We start from the raw sequence: 17,936 nt of genomic DNA, 5'->3' as shown, positions 1-17,936 counted from the left end.
TGGTGATGTCAATTTCATGAAATAAAGGACATCCAATACCAGTGATGTAAACAGTAATGAAAGCAGGGAAATGATCTAAGAAGTGTTACGTGAGTTCACACATACCCACACAATTTGATGAAACAGGAAGAGATTCAGCTGATTGTTGTGAATGCAAGTAAGCCATTTTTTTTTCTCCACAAGTATGATATTTCTTTGCTAGATCTTTGGCAGTGACCAATATTTAGATATTACCGAGTGTTGGCTATTCTGTTACACCTTGCTATTAAGTTAAAATAACCCCAAATATGCCATGTTTATACACCTTTATTAAACATGTAGGCCCAAAGCTATCCTGCAGTCTCTTCTGTATTCTTGATGAATTCCCATCTCTCTATATTTTAGAATATTCTGGATAATAAAAAAAACAAAACTCTGAGCCATTTTACTGGATGTGAATGTAACCACACTGATTGTAGGCACGGGGTTTGATTTACCATCTTTCAGAAATCTGACCATATAAGGACCAAACTGAAAGTACCAAACTTTAAGGCTAACCAGGGAAGCCCTCCCAGAGTCTTACTGTCTTCATGTAAGGACACTAAACCTACCAAAAATATTTATTTCACTCACCTCACCTATCTTTGTCACCACCAATTCCACTAATGAAAACCCATATCTAAATTTCATTCTATAAATTCGCAAGGCAATGGAGTTTATCATTAAAAAGATGGATGAAGCTCTCCTGTAGTCACCTCCCAGAAAGTAACTTTTTTTTTTTTTTAAGATTTATTCATTGGAGTGAGAGAGAGAGAGAGCACAAGCAGGGAGAGGCAGAGGGACAGGGAGAAGCAGACTCCCCATCGAGCAGGGAGGCTGACAGAACCCGGGGATCATGACTTGAGTGTAAGGCAGGTGCTTAACTGACTGAGCCACACAGGTGCCCAGAAAGTGACTTTTTAATTAAGCGCTAGCTGATTCCCCATTGGATTAGGAATTCCTGAATGAGGCAAGTAATGTGCATCTAGATTGTAGATCAGATTAACACACAGTGCCACAGTGCCTGAGCTGAAGAATTCTAACTTACTGGCATCGTAACGTTGAGCCTGTGGACTCGGGTAGGCTACTGGTTACTACTGACTTGTTGCTTCTACTGACCACTCGAATTAATACCTGTAATAAATCATGACATGTCTTATTCACATTCTTTTTTTCTTTTCAAGTCTACCTGTATGAATTGCTGCTTAAAAAGAAACCAATATTCAAGAAACCTGTGCTAGAAAAAGATGAATGTTTGCTCACCAAGTGTTCTGTTTAATCTTCCGTGCAATCCAGATGACCTGAATCTTAGGGAGCTCGCCTTCTTCTTACCATCGCTCCAGATGGTTAGGCCTATAAATAATGCAATTCAAAAATTTACTCTTGAATATCACATAGAATGTGATAACCACTACATTTACAACAACTGTCTTTTCAAGCCCTTTCCTTTCTGTGAGTCACTATTAGTCACAAAGTTCTCTGCTTATGATTAGTTCCAAAATTTAAACTATGTATATAAGACTTCCTGTTCTTCAGTTCTAAAAACTCCATGCTTAATATCTCTTTTACTTGCAAAAATGTGAAATATACAGAAAGTTGATTTAAAATGAAAGTTTCAACATTTTATTAGGATTTTTAAATTTTATTTACACATAGTTGCCCTTATATTTACCCCACCAAAAGTATTTATACTTTTCAGTGTTCTGTCTGTAGTATTACATGCTTTGTGATCTTGAAGCAGAATTGCCCCTATTATTAGGGGGCTTAAAGGAAATTTGATAGAAGTTTGGGAAGTTTATTTATTCTCTGCCCTTACAGATTGAGTCATATTTAAGCTTTAACTGTCTTTTACTTACAGATTTTATTTTGCTCATATTTACTGAGGAGTATTAATTTTCTTCCCAGAGCACTGTCACCACTGAACTGTTAAAGATTTAACACATAAATCAAATCCATCTACTTCTCTTTATAAATGTATTTCAAGGAGGTATGAATTATTCAGAAATATATATCAATCAAAATACACATATATACATATCGTATCAGACATTTTAATAGGTATCTGACATATGCACACATCTGTGTCTATGTACGTACAAACAGTCGTATACAGATAGACATTGCTATAAAAGTTGAAGAATGTGTTTTTCTTAAATGCGCTTTTATTGTGTTAAACATAATAGCAAATTTTGCTTATAGTAGATTTAGATTCAGCCAAATCTCAATGGTCTAAAATTGGCATCATAAGGGAATTAATTAAAATATTCCACTGAGAGAAGAAATAATTTTTGAGAGAATAAACTAACTTCCAATTTCAGTTACTTAAAAAAAAAGGCAGCTGAGCAGAGCTACATTTACGTTGGTATCAGAACTTTATAATTAAGCTTCAAGTATTAATATTACTAAAATATTTTTAACAAATCCTCATCATGTCATAAAATAACAGATTCCAACTTGAGAATACATGACTGCCAATATTATGGTTAACATTTCTTTGGGTTGACACCCAGAAAAAAATCTTAAAGTGATCATTCAGTTATACCTCTCTCTTTTAAAAGGTATCCCGGAGTATTTGCAAATAAATATCCTGTTCACCTTTTGAACTCTCTCATAATATATTCTGACAAAAATAAAGCTATATAATTGGTTTGTTTCCTTAAAATATTTCCATGAATGTATCAAATAGGAAAGAAGAAATTTAAGCCACACACACACACAATTGAAGATGAAGAGTTATTCTCTTCAGTGCTGCTTATTGTATCTACCACCTACACTTTCTTTATTCATAACAACAATTTCCAGAAGGCTTGGCATTATTCATGCAATATCTTCTTTTTTAAACAAATCTCAGTTTAAATAAATGTTAATAACAATGAACTTCTTCAAAGGATATGTTGCCATTTTGACATATACAGAGATAAATAATAATTTATTGAATTCTTAATCTGTGCTAAATACTACTCTAAATTTTATAAATTTATTATTCGAAGTATTTATTATAGTAATACTATCAAGTACTTGATAATATTATTCCTATTTCAACAGATGTTGAAACTTAAAAATGTCTAAATAATTTGAAGAAACAAATTTCACCCCATATAGATGTGAGCCCATATACATAATAGGCTGCACAGCAGTAAGATCACAGCCTTTAAAGACAATAGATTTAAGTTCTTACCTTATATCCCTACATTTGTAAATGTAAATAATTTTCACTACACAGATAGTGTGAAACAGCATACTCAGGCATCTGTAATTGTTTTGTGCTTGACCTATTACGTTATTGACATTAATACCATGTAAATAAACCTGGAAATCTCAACATATGTGCTGTGATGAGATGTTTATTTGGGAGGAAAGCTTTGGAGTAGTTTGTTAGATGGGTAGACAGTTTCTTGATATTTATTGTTTTGTTGTGTCATCAAGTGTTCCAGGAGTTGAAAATTGTCTGTTAAATAGAAATATTTAACCTTATTAGACAAATTATATCATATTATGTGGGGATCACAATACAGCAGCAGTTACTAGGTGAGAAGAGAGTTTGTTACTGAGAAGAAACTTTAATGGAAAATCTATTTCCATCTCATTTAAATCATAGTTGTGTGTATATGACTCATATCTGTAGGCTGACTCAACCTTACACTTAATCTGGATCTGTAGTTTCTCAAGAGATGTTAATAATGAACTTCGCAATTGTGTTGTCCAGGGGCTTCAGTTTGAGCCTTATAAAAGTAGTTCTAATAATAGCAACACCCTAGGCAATAATAAAAAGTTTTAGTGTAAAAATAATAATTACAATATTAATTACATTTTGTATCTTTCTAGCTTTTTATTTCTTTTATTATTTATTTATTGGAGAGAGAGAGAGAGAGAGAGAGAATGAGTGGGAGAGAGAAAGCTCAAGCAGACTCCATGCTGAGTGTGGAGCCTAATGTGGGGCTCGACTTCAGGACTGTGAGATCATAGCCTGGGCTGAAACTAAGAGTCAGATGATTAACCAACTGTACCACTCAGGTGTCCCTTTTCTAGCTTTTTTGATATTATTTGATTCTCACAATAAAAGTATGAAAAGACAGATGAGATACTATTAGTTCTGGCCATAGATTTTTTTTTTTTTTTGGAAATAAAGGTTTTACATTTATTTATATCATATTAAAAAGTTCAAAAATTATACATGTATATGGCAAAGTAAACACACATACACACAAAGAATACCTGTATCAAAAAATAGAACATTTTCTGTACCCCAAAAGGCTCATAGATATCCTTGTCAAAGTGTTACTCTCTTCCTATCTAACTCTCAAAGATAAACAAATCCTAATTTCTGTTATTCTTAGCTTTATAATATTTTGTTATTTACTTCCACTTGCTGATGAACGATTTTGGTTGTTTCTAATTTAAGCTGCCATTTCTAAAAGCTGTGAACATTTTTCATGTCTTTTCATATAGATCAGTGTGCATTTCCACTGGATTCCTAGCTCATGTTGAAATTGCATACATTGAGCTTCAACAGAAATTCTTCATAGTTATAAACTCATTATACCAGTACGTACTACTACCCATTGTGGTGAAGACTTGCAGTTGCTCCACATCCTTGCCAGTACTGAACAGTATCAGTTATTCTCCCATCTATGTGAGGCATCTCATTACAGTATTCTTAAATTTATTATTGAAGTACAGTTGTCATACAATGTTATATTAGTTTCAGATAGAGAACATATTGATTTGATAATTCTATACTTAGAGCTCACCACAATAAGTGTATTCACCATCTGTCACCATATTGCATTGCTACAATATTATTGACTGTATTCCCTATGCTGTACTTATCATGACAATATTTTTAAAATAACTTCAAATCTTTTAGTAATTTTAGATTTGCTGAAAGTTTAAAAGATAGTACATAGATAGTATGCTACTCAAATTTTCCTAATATAACATTAACTGTGACCTATTTTTTAAAACTGAGACAGCACTGCTACAATGATATGAACTAGAGTCTGTTCATATTTCACCGGTTTTTCCATGGATGCATTTTCTTGATTTAGGGTCTAATTCACGATACTACACTACATTTGCTCTTCATGTTTCCTCAGTTTCCTTTATCTATTGTGGATTCACTCTTGCCTTATTTTTTATGACTTTGAGATAACTGAAGAGAAGTAGTGATGTAAATTTGGGTGCATGTGCTGTTTTCTTATGATTCTCCTAGAATTACAGGGAACAATACTTTGTTCTCAGACTTCCAGCCTCCAGAACTGTGAGAAAATACACTTCTATTGTTTAAACCACCCAGTCTGCACTAATACAGATTGCATTTGTAAAGAGTTGACTTTTCTTCCCCATTTTTAAATCATTTATTTATGCCAATATGGAGTCATGTATATTTATATTCTTGAGATTATAATCTAATATTTTCATGAATATTGTTACACCAATTGTTCTCATTTTGGCCATTGGGAACTCTTCCAGTTTTACCCCTATGTCCCTCTGATGTGCTCCTTTATGTTTTGAGAGCACTTTTTTTTTTTTTGTCCTGTAAGATGATCGAAGCTCACTTTGTATATTCCTTGCCCAATCTCTACAAGTAGATTCCTGGTAGCTTTTATTGTACAAGGGTATTTAGAAACCAAGCAATAAGATTTGAGTGTGTTCATTGCCACTGAGTCATCACTGTTTCTAGATGCATTTAGTGAACAAAGATAGGAAATCCATATTTATAAAGCAAACCATGTATACTAAAATACCTATCATTAGTTCTTTATCTCTGTATATGTTTGTGTGTTTAAATATAATGTGTGTGTGTATAAATATTTATGCACACTTTTCAATATATGGACTGTAGTTGTAATAACTAATGTCTTTGAAAATTGTAGCATATGTCCATTCTAGGTATATTTTCATTGACTGAATTTCTCATCTCCCTGATTCTTTGTTTATCTGATAATCTTTGGATGCGAGACACTGTGAATTTTACCTTCATAAGTGCTGGCTGTTTTTATAAATCGCAAACATTTTTGAGTGTCTAGAAGAGATAATTCAGTTAATATACTTGGAAATCATTGCTCTTTCCTGGTATTCTTTTGTTATTGTTGTTGATGATATTGATGTTTTAAGGCAGAGTCAGGGCAATCCTCATTCTAGGGCTTATTAGTCCCTATTACCTAGATAAGACCTACTTAAGTATTCCACCCAATGCCCCATGAATTATGAGATTTTCCAGCCTGGCTGGAGAGAACAAGCACAACACTGCTTGAGCGCTGGGCATTGTTTATTTTAATCCTTTCAGTGGTCATTTGCAAAAATATCCAAATGAACAATTAAGAAAAAATGTATGCATTAATGATTGTAACATAATAGCATGGATAAATTACTTCCAGAAGATAGAAACAGCTGCAGCATAAACAACGTGTTTGTTCCCAGTCAAGGACCCTCTCCTTTGTATTTAATATAGTCAACTTTAGCATTGCCTTGACACCCTGGATCCCCACTGAGTTGCATCATGTTGGCAATTCTACCCCCTGCATCCAAACTCAAGGGGAACAACACAAGCTTTCAGTAGGCTAATCAAAGCCACTTCCATGCTCTCTAGGAGGGCAAATTAAGTTGATTATTTTTATTGCTCAAATGCAAATGCTGTTGCACTAAAAATTTAAGATATACAATGCATAGGTTGTAGTCAGTGTCAGCATTTAAATATATTCTTGTAGAAAAACCCACACAGTGCTTTTAAATTTACACATAATTATAGAAAATGATACCATTAAATTTTAGTATAGCACTATTATGCAAAAAAAAATGTGTTAAGTAACTATGGACAGCTTTTTTTTTTTAGAATGCGATTAGATATTATTTTAACAGTTTATATTATTTCTCATAGACTTTGTAAACACATAGAGTGTGTCAATAGAAAAACACATAATTTTAAATGGAAATATTACCCTTTCAATTATTTGCACTGAATGTCTCTTTAGAAATCAAGTAAAGCAGACACATTCATGTGATAGAAAACTAACATTCAAATAATGCACATCAATATTACAGTTGCACTTCACAGAACCTTTTTCTTTTTAATTTAATTCTTGTACAGTTAACATGCAGTGTTATATTAGTTTCAAGTGTATGATATAGTGATTCAACAATTCTAAACATCATTACTCAGTGCTCATCAAAGTGCGCTCTTAATCCCTTTCCTCTATTCCACCCATCCTCCCACCCACTTCCCCTCCGATATACTTTATTTTAAATGAGTACCCACAGTTAAAGTTATTTTTTTCAACAAGAACATTTTTTACTTGAAGCCTACTTCAGAATACATGGTTCTAAAAGATATATCTAAAACATTCCATCCAAGAAAAATATAATACACATTTTCTTCAAGTATACACAGAAGAATCCTCTGGTCAAATCACATAAAAAAAGACATAACAAATATTACAAATTTAAGAAGACTACAAACCTTATTCTAAAAGTAGAACCCCCTTTGAATTAAGGAGATTTAAATATACACATAAACGTGGTATAAAACTTTTGGAGGGAAAGGAAACATTACACTTGAAAGTTTTATTTGTAATATCCCAACATTAGAAAAAAGAATGGAAGAATGATTAGTTCTTTTTAAATTACTATCCGATGTGGTAGATGGGGGTTGCAGTCCCTTACAAACTAGATAATGTTGAAATATGAACACAATTGCTAATTGCTTGCTAGGAATAATATAAATTATACTACAGGCTTCTACTAGCTTTTTGAAAGAAAAACTAAATATAATTTAAGTCCAATTATTTCTTGTAAAGGAATTGTCTACCATATTACTTATTTTTTTCTTAAAGCATAATTTTAGATAGATAAAAGTAATTCCTATGGCTATCTGGGTGGCTCAGTCAGTTAGCATCGGACTCTTGATTTTGGCTCAGGTCATGATTTTAGGGTTGTGAGATTGAGCCCTATAAAGGGCTCAGTGCTCAGTACAGAGTCTGCTTGAGATTCTCTCTTTCCTTCTTTCTCTGCCCCTCCCCCAGCTCACACTCATTCTCTCTCTCTCTTTCTCTCTTTCTCAAATAAATAAAGAAAATCTTAAAAAAACAAAAAGTAATTCATATATCAGAACCCACAGGATGGAGGCCACCCAGTGGCCTGGCCCATGTCACAAATCTAAACTTAAGTCAGCCTGCACTTATGGGAAATGCCTCACTGTCAAGAAAACCTAACATATACCAGTCACAATCCTCTACCTCAACTGTAGTTGCTTACCTTAGGTAGTTGCTTACCAACTAGCTTACCTTACCTCAGAAAATTGGACCTGCAAACCTTAATGTGTTATGGAAAAATCGATCACAACTGTTAACTCAGGAAATGAACAGGTAAGCCCCAGTGCAGAACCTTGCCCAACTACTCCATTCCAGGGGACTCTGAGGGAGTTGGACAAATGGAAAGCATAGCTCCAGCTGGGTTTGCCAACACTGTTGCCAAACAAACTCAGATAAACTCATCACAAGAGAAGCCAATAACTCAAGAGAGGAGGGTTTTGAAAAGAGCAAGGGAGAAATTAATTTCTGGTGCCAGTAACCAGGGGAGGTGACAGGCTCAATCCTTAACAACCAACTTCTTTGCCTACAATATGGACTCCTAGAATTTTATAAGGAAAGGTTCAGGACTACCTGCAAAAAAGCAGGCAGAGAGCACATGGTCATGGGGGGCGGGGTGGCACATGATCACAGGCACAGAAGGGGACATGTGGGGTGTGGTCTTCCAGGTATTTCATTGCTACTAGAGCTCTTCGGGTCTGGTGGTTGGACTGTTCCAGTAGTTATCAATGCCTCAAGAAAGTGCCATAAGAAATCATTGTTGGGGGTCTACAGTTGAACAAGACTAGTCATTGACAACCTCCTAGCTAAATATGTCCTGTTTTTATGTTGCCTCTTCTAACACTCTATAAAACTCACTCTTATGCAAAATCCCTTGGAAAGAATGCCCCACTGCTGTTGCTGTTAGGCACTGTACTCCCCCAATCCAAGAACTTTTTTCCATTGAATAAATAGCATCGAACTTGTTATTAAATTATTATTTTTGTCATTTAACTATATATATATATATATATAACACAATTACACTCTGTTTTCCAAAAGAAACACCACCACATGAATAATCATTTAGTATGCATACATATATTGAACATATGGTGTGATTAATTTTCATAAAAATGTTTTATTTTATGTATTTAAAAAGTAGATGTAGAATAGAATTTATTTAGAAAGTAGTCTTCGTACTTTATAAAGTTTAGAAATTCTTCATGATGCATTTCTAATTGTAGCTATGAAAAAGACAATCACAATGTCTGTACCTGTAGATTTATCTGCAAATAGAAAAGACCATTATTACAATATTATAGGAGACCAGAATACAGACATACCTTGTTTTATTGCAATTTGCTTTACTGAACTTCACAGATAATGTATATTTTACAAATTGAGTTTGTGGCAACCTTGCATCTAGGGAAGTCTGTTGGTGCCATTTTTCAACAGCATTTGCTCACGTCATGTCTCTGTATCACATTTTGGTAATTCTTGCAATATTTCAAACTTTTCCATTATTATTATATTTGTTATGGTGATCTGTGATCACAGATCTTTGATACTACTCTTGTAATTGTTTTGAGACTCTATGAACCACATCCACATAAGATGGCAAAATTTATTGATAAACGTATGTGTTCTGACTGCTACACTGACTGGCCATTCCCCATCTCTCCCTCTCCTTAGGCCTCCCTATTTCCTGAGACAAAACTGTATGGAAATTAGGCCAATTAATAACCCTACGATGGCCCTTACGTGTTCAAGTGAAAGGAATCGTCTTATGACTCACTTTAAATCAAGAGCTAGAAATGATTGAGCTTAGTGAGGAAGGCATGTTGAAAGTTCAGACAGGCCACAAGCTAAGCTCCTTGAGCCAAACAGTTAGCCAATGTGTGAATGCAAAGAAAAAATTCTTGAAGGGAATGAAAAACGCTACTTCAGTGAACATGTGAATGGTAAGAAAGCAAAATAGCCCTATTGCTGATATGGACAAAGTTTTAGTAGTCTGGATAGAAGATCAAATCAGTTACAAAACGCCTTAATATTCCTTGTCCAAAGCCTAATCCAGAGCTAGGCCCTAGAACTCTTGAATTCTATGAAGGATGAGAGAGGGGAGAAAGATGCAAAAGAGTTGTTGAAGTTAGCAGAGATTTGTTTCATTATGTTTGAGAAAAGAAGCATCTCAATAACATAAGAATGCAAGGTGAAGTAGCAAGTATGGATGTAGAATCGGCCCCGAGTTATCCAAAAAATATGGGCAAGATAATTAATGAAGGTGGCTGCAGAAAAAAAAAAAAAAAAAACAAAACAGATTTTCAATATAGATGAAACAGCCCTTTATTGGAGGAAGATGCCATCTAGGATTTTATTAGCTAGAAAGGAGAAATTAATACCTGGCTTCAAAGCTTCAAAGACAGGCTGACTTTCTTGTTAGAGCTAATGCAGCCAGTGACTTGTAGTTGAAGTCAATGCTCATTCATATACCATTCCAAAGGTTTCTAGGGCCCTTCAGAATGATGCTCAATCTACTCTGCCTATGTTCTAGAAATGGAACAACAAAGCCTAGATGACAGCACATCTATTTACAACATGGTTTACTGAATATATTAAGCTCACTGTTAAGAACTGCTCAAAAAAAAAAAAAAATCCTTTTCAAAGGATTACTGCCCATTGATAATGCACCTGGTTGCCCAAGATCTCTGATGGAGACATACAAGATTAATGTTGTTTTCTTTTTTTAATAATAATTTTTTATTATGTTATGTTAATCACCATACAGTATATCCTTAGTTTTTGATGCAATGTTCCATGATTCATTATTTGCATATAACACCCAGTGCACCATGCAATATGTGCCCTCCTTACTACCCATCACCGGCCAGATTAATGTTGTTTTCATACCTACTAACACAACATTCATTCTGCAACCCATGGATCAAGGAGTCATTTTGACTTTCAAGTCTTATTATTTAAGAAATGCATATCATAAAGCTATAGCTGCTAGAAATAATTTCTCTGATGGGTCTAGGCAAAGTACATTTAAAACCTTCTCAAAAGGATTCACCATTAAGATGCCATGTGATTCATGGGTAGAAATTTAAATATCAACATTAATAAGAGTTTGGAAAAAGTTGATTCCCACCTACATGGATGACTTTGAGTTTTCTGAGGGGGCGCAAGAGAGTCTATTTTAGACCTATTATTTCTTTTTTGCCAAAATGCTCTGAGATTTTTTTTTCAAAGTTAATTTTTATTTCTTCATATGTTGCTCAAATATCAATGACTGAGTAAGTTCAATAGAACAATTGTACACACCGTTCACCTTGGCCAAGTTAGAGGAAGGCACCTCATTTGAACAGACTCATGGTCCTTAGCAATTTTATTTCATTCTGAAACGGCCTCAAAAAATACTGGTAGGAAAGCCACACGTTCTTTAAAGTTCTCTCTCTCTCTCTCTCTTTTTTTAAAGTTAATGATACAGGAACTTTTTTATGAACATCTGTCATAGTTGTAATTATAAAATTTTGTATCTTTTATTTTTTATAGTAATTTTTTATTATGTAATGTTAGTCACCATACAGTATAGCCTTAGTTTTTGATGTAATGTTCCATGACTCATTATTTGTGTATAACACCCAGTGTACCATGCAATAAGTGCCCTCCTTAATAAAGTTCTCTTGCTATGACATCTTTCCTTAATTTCTAATAAACATTTTTGTTAATTTATTAGGGCTATTGTTAAGCATTTCAGAATTTTATAAGTAAGTTATGATTTATTTCTCTAGAAGACATTTATTGGGTGTGGAGGGAATGAAAGAATAAAATATTCTTAATTTCTTAAAAGTCAAAAGGCAAAACTACAACATGTACTTTCTCAGGACCTTGACAGTTCTTGTAAACCATGGAAACTAATGTTTTTTCTTTTGTTATTTACTTCCTTCATAAGAACTCAAATACTTAGATTGTCAATAATAGTCTTTTAAAAAAAGGAATAAATTGATGCTAAAGTTAAGCGGAAATGACATATATTTGAAATATGTCATAAATAAATTAATTTTTCCACACATAGAATAAACAAAGATGAATGAAGGAGAAGACATTATGGAGACTTATCAGAGATCACTATAAATAAGAAAAAGGGAAAAGCGGGCATTCAGTAACCAAATTATGCAGTAAGAGAGAAAACAGTCCTCTATTCTGGAGTTTTACCAGGAAATTTATCAGTGCCTTTCAAAAATCCTTTCGGATATCATGTAGATTGAACTTATAAGAGTGCAAAGAACTACACATTTTATGGCCATTTAAGAATGTAATTTCTGGGGCGCCTGAGTGGCTTAGTCATTAAGCATCTGCCTTTGGCTCAGGGCCTGATCCCAGGATCCTGGTATCGAGCCCCACATCAGGCTCCATGCTCTGCACTGGGAACCTGCTTCTTCCTCTCCCACTCCCCCTGCTTATGTTCTCTCTCTTGCTGGCTGTCTCTCTCTCTCTGTCAAATAAATAAATAAAATCTTAAAAAAAAAAAAAAAAGAATGTAATTTCTGATTCTCGCTCTCCTAAGGAGGGCACATGATGTGATGAACACTGGGCCTTATATGCAACTTATGAATTACTGAACTCTACATCTGAAATTAATGATGTTCTATATATCGCTAATTGAATTTAAATTTAAAAAAAAAGGAAAAGAAAAGGATTCTCTCTCTTCCTCTACCTCTACTCTCCTCCCACTCTCTCTCTAAGAAAAATCAAATAAAGTAGTAATTATCTATTATAAATACATAAATAAAAAAATAAAAGGTATAAGTACTCTTCACTAAATTCAAATTTAGAAAAAATTTTTTTGATTTTATGTAAGAACTGTGAATTAAAACTCAGTAAATCTGCTTCCTTAACCATAAAATTAGTTGGTAATACAAGGATTAGGATGCAAACTAAAAATTAACAGTATATTTAAAAGAACACTGTAAATTAAAAAGTATGTTCCTGCTTAGTTATTTAATAATTACAGGAGAGGAAAGCAATTTTCTCTCTACCCTTCTGAATTCTTGGCTGAGATTCTTGTAATAAAAGACAGATTAGCAAGAGAAACAGAAGTTTGTTAACATGTATGCCTTACGTGTACATGCGAAATACCCAGGGAAAAATGTGTAACTCTCTGAGGTGTTCTAAACCACCAGCTTAAACACCATATTCAAGAGAGCCGATGGTGGCTCAGGTGGGACAGTTGCCAGGGATGGTGGAGCATGAGGATGGAGCAGGTGTCTGAGCTTCTCTCCCGGACCCTGAGCAGAGTCCCCTGGCTCTCCTGCCTCTTTGAGTGGGGAACTGCCGGTCAGCCCCGGATCACAGAAGAGAACGTGCTAGATATTATGATTTGATTAAATCTAGGATCCAGAGAAGCCCAATACTTGAGAAGAGCTCGAAGTGGTAATGGAAAGTAGTATGGAGGTTCAGGAGAGAAAGGATAACTATTTGGTTACTATCAGGTTCAGGCCAACAGGCCTCACTGCTATTCCGCAACCCTTAGCGGACTGGGCTTAAGAGTAAAACCTCAGTGTTTTTTACCATTTAAAGGTAAGCTGGAAATCTGCATTTCTGAAGGAACCCACTCAGCAGAGGAAGACATCAACAGGAAGCTAAATGACAAAGAGTGAGTGGCACTGCAATGGAAAACACCAATTTACAGGAAATCCCATACTAGTGTATCCTGGAACCTAATAGCTGTTTTAAGAGCCACTTAACTTTAATTGTTTGATATATTTGTTTAAATTCTTTGTAAAATGTAAGACTCATGTTTAATACATAGGTGATTTGTACCTCAAAGCATTTTTTTAACACATGATTTGCAATCAAGATTTAATTATAGGTAGTACCTAGTTGGTTCAGTGTATAACATTCTCAGGATTTGTAACACTTAAATGACCAGACAGAAAAACATCTTGTAGTTATTATGTGTCAGATGAGGTGCTATTTTTCTGATGCCTCCACTGATACTACTTTTCATGTCAAATATTTACTGTGCCTAAATGTATTCAATTTAAATCATAACTGTAGAATAAATAAAACAGAGATGATTCTTGTAATAAATACATACATATATACCATATTCAGCTAAAGACAAAAGAGAAAAGGATGTGCTTATCAGAAAAAATAAGGTAAACAAGAGTAAGTTTTGTTATGCAGACTTGTCTATGCCTTCTCTATTGATTAGGGTCTCATGTGACTTAGAATCATCTTTCTCCTCCTGTTACAGAGAGGAAGATACGCTTATAAGGATGTACCCTCTATAAATATAAGTTTTCTTTTATATTCTTTCTATAAAAGAGATGACTTCTCAGTTTCAGAGCTTCTCCTATGTCTACTGTTTCTTAGAACAATCAGTTCAAAATAATCCTGTACCAAAGAGGTATATTTGGGGATGGCACATTCTGCTATCTTTCATAATATTAACATTTAGGTAAAGAAAAATATAGCTATTCTTTCCAAAATATTAGAAAGAATAAACAATCAAACTACATTCACACAACAAGGAGATAATGACCTCTGGGCATAACCCTTAAGAAAATCCATATGACATTACAAAATAAAAAAAAGAAAGGTGACCTAAGCAACATGAATTAGGAAAATTCAAAGATGATTTTTATTCAAAAATATTTCTTCTCAATTGAATGTAAATTGAGATCTGCAAAATCATGAAAATAAAAGTTTCAAAGGTTTTATAAAAAAATTCAAAGGTTTTATAAAATTGTATTTGTTTATTCAGGATCTAAATAGAAGCAGCATATGACAACTGCCTATTGTAGATTTTCCAGTTTAGCCTAATCAAACAGTATGTCTTGAATTTTTAATTTTAGCTTTCCTTGAATTTCTGCATTTTTTTTCAGGTTAGAATACTATTTATAGGAAGATAATGTTCTTTCCCTGGGAAATTAGATCTATATTGTCTCTAATAATTCAGTAGAGAGCAGTGTTTTATCAGGATGGTACATCTTCTTGTTTTATTCTATTTCTCACTGAAATAGTGGCATGTGTCTGAATGGCCACACTTGGGTTCCCTGCTGCCATTACAAATGAGTATGAAGCCATTTCCCTGGTGGAAATAGCTCTAAGACTGACATTTCATTATAATGAAAGGAGCTGGTGTTCCTCCAAATACAATGCCACTAAATGCTTCCCCACTTCCCCACTTTTCCGATTAAGAATCTCAAGGAGGGTAAGAACTAAAATGAAGTTTACATTAATGTAGGACCATTCCATTTGTAATTGTAACTTTTTATATAATTACATCTAGGCCCCTAATGGCCTTCATACTTAATGTTCATCAACCTTACAATATTTGTTAAAGATCCAAAACAGTGCTGGATTTTTAAGTAAAAAATTTAATTCAAACTAATATTTTTTTCTTAGTTGTAATTTATTCACTTCTGGCTGACATTAGATGGGAGTACATTCTACGGATGATGAAAATTAATTTGCTAAGTTAAGAAAAAAATATTTCTCCAGTCATTTGACTGCACAAGCTTGTTTATCTAAATTGACTCTTTTATTGTTTGTTTGTTTTTAAGTAGGCTCCATGCCCACCATGGAGCTCAACACAGGGCTTGAACTCAGGACCCTGAGACCAAGACCTGAGCTGAGATCAAGAGTGGACACTTAACCCACTGAGCCACCCAGGCACCCCTGAATTAACTCTTTTAATCAAGTGTTCACATATTTTGTACTAAGCATAAATGAATCTGTCTCCTTGCCTTTTGTAGATGCACATGTTGCTTTAGTAAATGTATAGTTTCATTTGTAGTAGTACAATAAGAAGGTAGATACTGCATTTTTTCCAATTGCCAGAAATTAAAAGTCTCACAATATAGAAAACAAATTATTTTCTTGGTCCTATTTAGCAGACACATCATGAAAGAAAGTACTTTGCCTTCATACTTTTTCTAGTGGAACTTATTTTTTTCTCCCCCCCCCTTTTTTTCTGTTAGTGATTTTGGCAATATAATAAAAAATTCATTTATTCTTTCCTCTATTTAATCAACAGTTCTTACATCCTTATCTGACTAGCTACTCCATAAAATAATCCAAACAAAACCTGTGAGCCTTAAAAATTCTATCATCAGTTAATTTGTGTCAATTCTATTCTAATAATGAATAATAGGGAGTATATTTGAAAATAACCAAGTGAGTTTGTAATGGTAGATACCTAAACATTTGATAAAGTTTATGTTAAAACATTTCATCAAACTCATCAGATATCTTCTTTTAAATTCTGATATTTATTAAACCAAGGTATAATTGAAAAAAACAAATCTGTATAATGAAAATAACTCATTTTCAATCCTCTCTTATTTTAAGTCTATATGCTTTAAAATGAAAGTGACAATAGTCACAGAATTTTGAAAAAATAAAATAAACAACCATTGAATGACATTCTTGGTTAAACAGAATTTCTTCAGAGAGCTTTTTAAAAAAAAGTTATAAAATTTAAAATTGATAATTTAATGGTTTTTGAAGATTATTTTACCTGAACAGCTGTGTTCAGTTTAGCCACGCAATTGTATTCAATTTGACGTAGTGTTTGATTCTGTTTCTGCTTGATTCTCAGTTGCTTATCCTGCAAGTGCACCAAGGGTTGATGCAAGATCAAGTTTGTTTCCGTTTCATAGATTTGATGAAAATTTTCTATTTATTATCTTGGATTAAATTCTATAAAAACATTGAGAATTAAAACATTTTATTTCTTTGCTAAATATATACCTACATATTAAGCAGTAGCTATGAAAGAGCAGTTTGAACAGTCTTGCCTTCTTCTTCTCACTGGATAATTTACACTGTAGAGGGAGCATTTTTTTCTAAGCCTCAGTGAATTGCCATAGTCCTTTCTAAGGTTGGATCAACTTCTAATATGTTATCCTGTGAATTTTCATTGTCATGAAACATCTTTGAGAATTTCCTCAATGTGAAATTTGACTGACCTCACTTCCCTGAAATATCTTCATCTTTTTTTGTTAGTTTCCTCATTTTTGTTGATAAGTTTGCCTTTACTAAAATTCCTTGACTGGTTATCTCAAGTCTCTGAAACCATAGCAGTGTCAACTAGTGTTGGCTTTTTACTTTACTGAACTCATACTTTGTTGGCCAGTTCCTTCTTTCTGTTGCCTATCTTGTAAAATGTCACTTGGCTTTACCCTGGGAGAAAGAAAGCAACACAACTACATGCTTCTTGTTTGCATGGGCTGAACAAAAGATGGGAAGTGACCACCACAATCAGACTTCAAAGTACACAAATGTAACTGGTTATGATGAACAGATCATTTATATGGTGATTTGCCAACCGAAGAACTAGCTGTGAAGTTTGCACTTTATTGCAATTGATCACGGTTAATACACCTGCATAACAAATTTGAATCAAATTTTTGGGGGGACTGATTTTAACTAACAATGGTAAGTAGAATTTGTAAACCTCAGAACCATGCAAAACAAGGACAGCATCCATAGCTTCAGATAAAAAACAACTTTAAAAATCTGAATATACATTTTTTTGTGATCTGTGTACACTGAAAAATGACCCCCAAACAACAAAAATATGTTATATTTCCTCCATTTAACCAAAAAGAGGTTTTATGGATAATTAATATTTTTCTCCATCTCTCTAATCCTGTTCATCCTAAATGTGTTATTGTGTGCATTTCAAATGACAGATACAAAAAGACTTAATTTTCAAGGCAAGTTTATTGTGTAGTAATCTTCTTGGCTATCCTTATGGATATTTGAAATCTGTGCCTATTTTTGCTTATTTTTTTATAAACTCACACAGATCCTATATTTCTCTCTCACTGTTCCACA

General features: G+C 33.7%; 1 pseudogene; it reads left to right on the top strand.

The window, feature by feature from the left end:
* Positions 1–13,336: 13,336 nt before the first annotated feature.
* LOC123784405 (cytosolic iron-sulfur assembly component 2A pseudogene) lies at positions 13,337–13,848 on the top strand (annotated as a pseudogene).
* The last annotated feature ends 4,088 nt before the right edge of the window (positions 13,849–17,936 follow it).

This window comes from Ursus americanus, chromosome 4 (assembly GCF_024610735.1).
Source record: "Ursus americanus isolate L20-20 chromosome 4, mUrsAme1.1.p, whole genome shotgun sequence".
NCBI lineage: Eukaryota > Metazoa > Chordata > Mammalia > Carnivora > Ursidae > Ursus > Ursus americanus.
This window is presented reverse-complemented; position numbering and strand designations above follow the sequence as displayed.